The sequence below is a fragment of the Furipterus horrens genome, unplaced genomic scaffold (genome assembly GCF_987537825.1).
Source record: "Furipterus horrens unplaced genomic scaffold, mFurHor1.1.pri manual_scaffold_5, whole genome shotgun sequence".
NCBI lineage: Eukaryota > Metazoa > Chordata > Mammalia > Chiroptera > Furipteridae > Furipterus > Furipterus horrens.
In genome coordinates this window covers 162,766,707-162,774,292 of record NW_028327175.1, presented here as the reverse complement: position 1 = coordinate 162,774,292, position 7,586 = coordinate 162,766,707, and the positions used below count along the sequence as shown (strand labels likewise).

The window sequence follows — 7,586 nt, the reverse complement described above, 5'->3', positions numbered from 1 at the left end:
AATTCGTAGACAAAGTAGAATGCTGGTTACTAGGAGATTTGGGGAAGTAGTAAATGGAGAGTTAATGTTTCATGAATACCGAGTTTAAACTGGGGAAGGTGAAGAATTTCTAGAGATGAATGGTGGTGATGGTTGCACAACAATGTGAATGTACTTAATGCCACCAAACCATTAAACTGTACAATTAGAGGTTAAAAATTATTAATTTCATGTATATTTTATTACAACAAGTGTTTGAAAAAATTAAGCATAAAATTACCCTACTACAATCCAGCAATTGCTCTTCTAGATATATACCGCAAAGAATCAAATTTGTACAGCCACGTTCATAGCATTATTCACAATCTCCAAAAGGTGTGAAAAACCCAAGTGTTCATTAACAGATGAAAGAATGAATAAAATAAAAGATATAAAGGAGGGTATGTTTTAAATAAAAAATAAATTGAAAAACATTCAAAATAAGCAAAGATGAACTAATATAAAGGTAGTAGAATCCCTAAACATATAAAGCCAAGTGAAGAAATAAAGCTTAGAAATTACATTTCAAGAAAACTTTTATCTATAGAGTAAATACCTGATACTAGGCTTCTTTTTTTTTTTTTTTACTGAAAACATTTATTATGACAAAATGTCAGAGCTACATTAACAGTAAGTTACAATCTGGTGGGTTTGCCCAAGCTTACAACTCTGTGGCAGGAGGTCCTTGGGCAGGGGGCCTTGCTGCCCCATGACAGGTCATCTCTTGTCTGCAGGGACCTTTGGCATTGGGCTGGCAGGGACAGAGGACGGATAAATAGCTGTCAGACGACAGACTGTCAGAAGGGGTTGTAGTAATGAAGTGGGGGGAGCCAGTCGGCATCCTCCTCCTGCCCCGGCCTGGGCCTGGGTGGATGAGTTGTGGAGGGTGCTGGGTTCCTGGTCATCTTAGGGCTGATGATGATGCTGCTGTTGGTGACACGGGGCCCATACCAGCCTGCCCAGAACTGGGCGTCTTTGCCCCCGTGCTGGAACAAGATGTGGCGGACGCCCGGAGGATAATCTGAGAAGGTGTGGGAGACCTCTGTCCACGTGGCATCGTTCCACTGATGGATGGTCACAGGTGGGGGCTCGAAGGAGGCCAAAGTGATGTAGTCGGCTGAGACCAGCTGTACTCGGATCTGGTAGGTGCAGGCACAGTCTGCTCTAGCGGCAAACCAGTCCTTAACCACGATGTCCGGCCGGAACACGTCCATTAGCTCCTCCCAGTAGCCCTCGGCTTTGAGGTTCACCAGCTGGGACTTGAGGCATAAGTCATAGGACGTGACAAAGTACTTCCTGACTTCGGAGACAGGAAAGTCTTTCCCATGGGCTCCAGGTAAGCTCTCCACCTGCCAATGGTCACCCCCGTTGGAGTCGATATTCCAGAATGCCATATCCTCTTCAGCACAGGGATTGCGTAGCAGGTTCCTGCGGAGGCTGCATAGAAAATAGAAGATCTTCCAGTCGGCGACAGGCTCATCCCAGTCCTCGGTAATGAAGCCCTCGTGCAGGCTCTTGCGTTTCCAGAGGGTCACGACATCGATGAGGTCGCGCCAGAGGCTGCAGACTAGTCTGCAGCGCAGCAGCAGCTGACGGGCAGGCACGTATGTGAACACCTCCAGCAGGATGTTCTCAGGCAGCTCGTTGATGCTGACCAGAGCCATGGCTGGGGTGGGGGTGAGGTGCACACACAGGCCCCTCTCCGCGCCTGGGGACCCCCTGTCCTGTCCTCCAGCTGGGTCGAGAGCTGGGCACGGGGCGTCGCGCCCCGGCAGGACCGGAGCTCCGCGGACACAGAGCCTGCGCCCCCCGCTGCGCCCTCCGTTCCCCGATACTAGGCTTCTGATTGCCGAGGCGTCCATTTCAAAGCCATCCATCTTGAATAAACGTGGTCAGCTGTATGACAGCTACAAGCAAAGACAACTAGACAAGGAACCAGGCTTGCCCCACTAATGGAGCTCCCCTTGTAAAACCCTGGATAATCTAGAACACTGACCACTTGAATGTCTCTGCTTTTCCCGTTTCATGCACTAATTTATGTTCTTATACTTGAAATTTGCCAGTGAACCCTTGAAACTCTAGGTACCCTACCTTCAATCCCTAATAAAGCCAGGTCTGTGTTCCCTCCCTTTCTAGCCATGACCTTGCTATGTGACCCTTGGCATGCTCTGTACCCTCCTGGGTCTGTGAGTAATAAATCATCTTCAAAGATTGCTGATGGTTTTTGCTGAGGTGTACCCTGCAATCATAATAAGAACCACAGGGCTGCCCCAGTCACAACATTGGCTCCAGTCCAGGAAACAGGGTGAGGGGAGGATCTCAGTAAATCATACAGGCCCAGGCAAGTGGCTCAGGCATTCCTAGCCAAAAGCATCACTGTCAATAGGCTGGGACTGACAAAACACGTCCTTAAAATGAAAACATTTAAAAATACATATTGTGGGAGGGGATGAATGGGGAAAGAAGGGGAAGGGTTTAATCAAGGAACTAGTATGAATGACCCATGGACATGGACAACAGGGAGGGGACTGTGGGAGAGGGGGCAGGAGAGAGCAATGGGGGTAAATTTGGGCAACTGTAATAGAACAATAAGATAAAAAATACATATTGAAAGAGCCCATTTGTGTACCTCAGAATAATAAGCCAGAGTGACAAACACCAAAACATTTCTGTAAAGTTACTAGACTTTAAAGAGGGGGTGGGGAATTCCTTTGAGCATTTTGGCTAAAAGACCTCATTACTTATAAGGGAGAGGAAAATTAGATCATCATCAAATGTTGACTGCAATACTTTATCCCAGAAGAAAATGGTTTATGTAATATATTTAAGATAGTCAAGAAAAGGAAGTGTGAACAAGGGGCTTTTAATCCGAATAACTAACCTTCAGTTATAAAGGACACAGACAAGTCTACATGCAGGAACTCAGAAAATCTTGTTCCTATGAGTCCTTCCCAAGGAATCTAGAGAATAAGCTTTACACACCAGAATGGAAATGATGATATAGCAGAAGTTACAGGAAAATATTTAACTTCTAAAGTTTGTAGTATAATACCAAAAATAGATTTTAAATGATTGTATTCATGGTATAGCCACTATGAAAAACAGTATGAGGTTCCTCAAAAAATTAAAAATAGAACAACATATGATCCAGATTCCACTTGTGCATATTTATCTGAAAGAAATGAAGGCACTAATTTGAAAAGATATATATGCATCCTCATATTCACTACAGCATTATTTACAATAGCCAAGACATGAAAGCAACCTAAATGTCTATCAATGGATGACTGGAAGAAAGAAAATGTGGTAAGTGCAGTCATTCCTCAGTTTCCACGGGGGTTGGTTCCAGGACCAATTTGGGGTACCAAAATCTACAGATGTGCAAGTCCTTTATATAAAATGGCCTAGTATTTGCATATAATCTATACACATCTTCTCACATACTTAAAATCACTTCTAGATAAAAGAATCTCTAGATTACTTAAAATACTTAATACAATGTAAATAGTTGTTATACTGTATTGTTTAGGAAATGACAAGAAAAGAAGTCTGTATATTTTCAGTACAATCATCATAGCCTAACCACATAGTACATACACATCAGCAGCAATGTAACCTTTTCTGTTGAATATTTTTGATGTGGCATTGGTTGAATCCACAGATGCAGATACAGAGGGCCAACTGTATATAAAATGGAATCTTATTTAGCCATAAAAAGAGGGAAATCTTACCACTTGTAACAACATTGATGGTCCTTGAGGACATTATGGTAAGTGAAATAAACCAGACAGAGAAAGGTAAATACTGTATGATCTCACTTATACATGGTCTCTAAAAACAACAATAAAACAAATTTACAGATATAGAGAACAGGTCACTAGTTGCCAGAGGTGATGGATGGGGTTGGGGGTAAAATGGGTGAAAGTGGTCAAAAGGTACAAATTTCCAGTTACAAAATAAGTCCTGGGATGTAATGTACAACCTAGTGACCATAGTTAATAATACTGTAATGTATACTTGAAAGTTGCTAAGAGACTAAATCTTAAAAGCTCTAAGGAAAAGTTATAACTATGTGTGGTGATAGATCACAACATATTGTGGTAATCATTTTGCAATATCTTCAAATATCTAATCATTATATTGTACACCTAGGATTAATATAATATGTCAGTTATATCTCAAAAAATAAAAACAAAGAATTATCAGGCCCAAACCAAATTTCAATAGGTTTAGAAATTCTGATCGCAGCCATTTGGTCAAGAATAGATGATAGAAATGTACTGGTTGGGCTGAAGTGTTTGCTTGAAAAACTTATCTTTCAATTCTTCAGGGAGTATTATAATTGAGCCTGATCATATATTTTCCTCATTCTCGTACCTTTTTCTTAAAACATTAAAGGACACTATAAAAAACAAAACTAATGATAAAAAAAAATCAATGACAGCTGTCACAATACAATTTAACAAAATTGTTTTAAATGAAGTTAAAGACAACTAAGCAGTACTAGAGCCATCTTATGAAGAAAACCAAAGTTTTTGGCCAACCCAAAATAAGGCGCATACATTGGAAAGGACCAAATAGAACAGTCTTTATTCACACAGGTGACAGGATTGTGTTTGTAGAGAATTCTAGGAAATTACAAAATAGCTTTAAAACTAATAGAGAACAGGCTGTCATCCATTGGGGGGGTGTTGAGGGCTTAGGGGATGAAGGGATTCAGGAAAAAATAAAAAACTCATGGACAACAATGTGGTGATTGCCAGGGGGAGGAAGTTGGGGGTGGTAGAAGAAGGTATGTGGGTGGTAAATGGTGATGGACGGAGACTTGACTTGGGGTAGTGAACACATAATACCGTGTACAGATGATGTGCTGTGGAACTGTGCACCTGAAACCTGTATAATTTTGTTAACCACTGTCATCCCAATTAATACAATAAAAAGGAAAAGATTAAAGTTGCTAAAGGAAAATGCCATTCTAATAATTAAATTTGACTGAGCTTCAACAATTAACAAGAATACAAAATCCATATAGAAAAATCAATCTGAAATTGAGTTCTAAAATTAATTTGTTTATTTACATTAAAAATGTTAAACAAGTCTAACAAAATATAAGAACTATGTAGTGAAAGATATAAAACATCACTGAATAATACTAAAGAAGGCCAGAATTAATGGAGATATAGATCATGTTCATGGACCAGGTCACTCAATGTTATTCTCCCCAAATTAATCTGTAGCTTCAACAAAATCCCAGTCAAAATCCAAGCAAGATTTTTTTTATTTTTATAAAAATCTTCTTTTTAAGTATATTTTATTGATTGCTGTTACAGTAGTTGCAATATTTTCCCCCTTTCTCCCCTCTTCCCAGTACCCCTCTTCCCTCCAGCAATCCCACACCCCTTAGTTCATGTCCATGGGTCGGACATATAAGTTCTTTGGCTTCACCCTTTCCTATATTATTCTTAATTCCCCCCCTGTCTATTTTGTACCACCAATCATGCTTCTAATTCCTGCACATTTCCCCATTTCTCCCCATCGATAACTTTCCAAATGATCCCCATACTTACGATTCTGTTTCTATTCTGGTTTGCTTAGTTGGATTTTGTTCTGATTTTTTAGATTCAGTTGTTGATAGTTGTGAGTTTGTAGTCATTTTAGTGTTCATAGTTTTGATCTTCTTTTTCTTAAGTAAGTCCCTTTGACATTTCATATAATAATGGCATGGTGATGATGAACTCCTTCAGCTTTACCTTGTCTGGAAAGCACTTCATCTGCCCTTCCACTCTAAATGATAGCTTTGCTGGATAGAGTAATCCTGGTTGCAGGTTGCCTTTCATCACATTGAATACTGCTTGCCAGTCCCTTCCTGCCTGCAAAGTGTCCTCTGAGAAATCAACTGATAGTCCTATAGGCATCCCCCTGTAGGCAACTCTCCGCCTCTCTCTTGCTGCCCCCAGGACTCTGTCTTTATCTTTCACCTTTGGCATCTCAATCAGGATGCATCCCGGTGTGGTCCCCTCTGCGTCCAGCTCGCCCAGGACCCTTCGTGCTTCCCGGACCTGTATGTCCATCTCCTTCACAAAATTTGGGAAGTTTTTCTCATTTTTTTCAATTCTTGCTTCCTAATTCTGCACTGGTTGACTGTTTTTTCTTTCTTATGTTCCAAATCATTGATTTGAACCCTGCTTCCCTTTCCTTCACCATTGGTTTTGTGTGGATTGTCCTTTGTTTCACTTAGCATAGCCTTCACTTCTTCTCTTAATGCATTTGCTGTACTCAAGCATATCTGTCAAGCCTGTGAGCATCTTTATCACCAGGGTTTTGAATTCTGCATCTGTTAGGTTGTCTATCTCCTCATCTCTTAGGTTGTCTATCTCCTCGTCGCTTAGTTCTCCCACTGGAACCTTAATCCATTCCTCCTTTTGGGCCATACTTCTCTGTCTCCTCATTCTGATAGGCTCCTGCATTTGTTTGCCTCCGCATCCTAGGTAGAGCTGTCACTCCTGTTATGTTGTAAGGGGCAGAGCCTTAGGGATTTGTCAATGCAGGGCGAACTGTTTCACCATGTTGTGGCGCTGTATGTGGGGGAGGGGTCCGAAAGGGAACAATGCCGCCTGCCCAGCACTCGCCCCTTTTTCAGGCACCTCTCCCACTTCCGTACCAGACTGGCGCCCCTCTAGGTGCTGCCCTGCCTGTCATTGCCAGAGTGGGTGGCTCTGCGGATGTTCTAGGCTCTTGGGGGCCCTTTAAATTAGCAGACTTCGCTGTGAGACTGGCCGTTTCTGTGTCTGTCCCAACCTGCACTGGTCTGCGCAGTCAGTAGCAATAAGGCTTGATTTTCCCTGGTGCTGAGACCGTAAGCTGCTAGGTCCTGTGAGGAGCTGGTGTAGGGGGACCAAATATTCCCTGTAAAAAGTTTCAAAGGTCTGCTAAATATGTAAACATGTAGGGGCTTCAGATGTTCTTTGTAAGTAGCAAGGGCTTGCTAAAAAGCCTTGGAGAGAGGAATGTGGGAGGAGTGTTGTAGCAATTGGTGATTTACAAGCTAAAAGGACTTCAGCCTCTATCGCCTTCCATTTGCTTGTGTCTGGTTTATAACATTTGTGAAAGTTATACTTTATAGGATATCTAGCCCTTTGAAGATAAATTGCTTCACAGAGAATTCATCCCTGGCTGGAGAGCTATGCTACTGCCGGAGATAACCTTATAGCCTTGCAAATTTCTGTTCCTGTTACTGCCAAGACATTCCTACAGTCCTGCCCAGCCCCCTCTTCCTAAGGCTGTTTCCCGCCAAAGAAGAAACAAAGGGACATGACCAGTATATAACCCAGCGTTTACATCCCATTCCACATCAGAGCGTGTTAGAGAGCAGCTCAGGGTCTGCCCAACTGGCCAGCAATCATTAAAATCCTTTGCTTACTTTATACACTGCTTCAGAGTGTTCAATCTCACCTATGTAGCTGTACACTGGGAATGCTCCCCAGGTGTCCCTCCTGACTTTTTAAAACATGTGACTGTGCTTTCTGCCGGCCTGCTGCTGTCGCTGTTTCCACCACCACATTGCGTCC

At 42.2% G+C, this 7,586-nt stretch overlaps 1 pseudogene; it reads right to left on the bottom strand.

Annotated features, from left to right (window-relative positions):
* Nucleotides 1–668: 668 nt before the first annotated feature.
* Nucleotides 669–1,841, bottom strand: LOC150010275 (F-box only protein 6 pseudogene; annotated as a pseudogene).
* Between the last annotated feature and the right edge of the window lie 5,745 nt (nucleotides 1,842–7,586).